This window comes from Rousettus aegyptiacus, unplaced genomic scaffold, assembly GCF_014176215.1.
Source record: "Rousettus aegyptiacus isolate mRouAeg1 unplaced genomic scaffold, mRouAeg1.p scaffold_m13_p_8, whole genome shotgun sequence".
Taxonomy (NCBI): Eukaryota; Metazoa; Chordata; class Mammalia; order Chiroptera; family Pteropodidae; genus Rousettus; species Rousettus aegyptiacus.
The window spans coordinates 71,853,406-71,855,228 of record NW_023416311.1 but is presented as its reverse complement, the minus strand read 5'-3'; positions in this window follow the sequence as shown (position 1 = coordinate 71,855,228).

The window sequence follows — 1,823 nt, the reverse complement described above, 5'->3', positions numbered from 1 at the left end:
AGAGTGGTGACCGTGGAAAATCAGAAAACGCTTGCCAGATCCTGTCTAAATCAGAGTTCTCCCAAACTTCCTAAATGCCAGCAGCTTAGGGGCACCTGCAGCAAAGCTGGCACGACGATTTAAAGCGTCGGTCACCAGAAACTTATTTTCTGGTGGGCATGATTTATTTTTCAAAACAATCTTATGGCAGATATTCTATTATTAACCCCACTGTTCTGATTTCCATGAGACACTGTAACTTGCTTAATTAAAGTCATAGACCAGTGGTGATGAAAGGACTTATGTTATCTTACTCTAAAATCTGTGTAGTTGACCACTGTACCACCCTGTCTTTCAACTACAAGCATACTGTTTATGACTTAGATTATATGCTTGTTTAGGGTGGCTGATGAAGATCATAGGTGTGAGAGTCACGCATACGAAGGTTTTTAGATGCAAGTATTTACTCTGGAGAGCTTTGTCTGTAAATGAAAACAGAATGACTCCAAAGCAGCTCACCTGGTGAATTGAGAATCCACTGGATCTATTTGTGATGAAAGCAGAGAGAAGAGCTAAATGCCTAAATCCTGTTACCTGGAAATCAGGTAATAGCACAGGTGTTATCTACCAAACAGGTAAACGCTAGGTGGCAGGAAACCTGGTGGTAAAGTGTGAGGTCTCCTGGCATTTACATAACTGTTTTCTGTCTTCGTCACAAAGTAAGACATACAAACTGCTTTGAGGGAACCACACAGGTTCAGGAGCATTAGGAAGGCTAATTAAGGCTGTCCCTTTCTTTGGTTCAATGGTTTTAGCAGAGTTTAGAGAATACTTGTGGTTAGTGCTGGAGAGAAGTCCTCCAATGGCTGAAAAAAACCAGCTAAACAGCTTTTGATATTGGGATAGCTGGTGGACCTGGAGCTGCAGATAAACTTTAAGGGTAATAATGTCAAGTTAGGAGATTCATGGGTTTATTTCTATTCAAGTTCAAGGAGAGAACCCCTGTTGGATTAGTCAGTCATTGAAGAGTTGATTGGTAAGAAAAATACCTAATCATATATTTGCCCAAATATTTAAATGTAGTATTAAAATGGTAATGCTAATGACATTAAAATGTTACAAAAAAAGAAATTCCTTAATATATTCTATAAATATGTTTTTAGTACCTACTATGTACCAAAGATGTTTTAGGCACTTGGGATATAGCAGTGAGCAAAACAGACACAAACAGCTGCCCTTGAAGAGCTTATACTCCAGCAGGGAGGGGAGGCAGACAGTGAACAAAACACTTAAGTAAGGTATGTAATTAATGTGTTAGAAGATAAGTGCTATAGGGGAAAAAAAGGGAAATAAGGAGAGGGAGTTGGAGCGGGGGTAGGGGCAGATTTCTCATTTAAAAAGATGGTCGAGATGGACCTCTTTGCAAAGGTGACATTTGGGCAGAGATTTAAAGCAGGTGAGAAAGTGAGTCTTTGGGACATCGATGGGTAGTATATTTCAGGCAGAGACAATGCCCATTGCAAAACTCTCTTGTGCCTGGAAGAAAGAGGGTAAAGGAGAGGGTAAATAATGGAGAGATTAGAGAGGTGATGGAGACCGGGTCATGAGGGAAATGGGGTACCACTGGGAGGGAGTTGATTGAGGTGTAAGAAAGCTGGACTTTAGTAGTTGAGTGAAAAATAGACTGTGTGAGGCAAGGATAAAAGCAGGGAGACCAGGTAGGAAGCTCCTATGGTAATCCAGGTGAGAGAAGATGGTGGCTTGGACCAGGCTGGTAGCAGTAGAAATGGTGAGAAGTGCTAAGATTCTGAATAAACTTGAAGTTAGAACCAATAAGAGTTCTG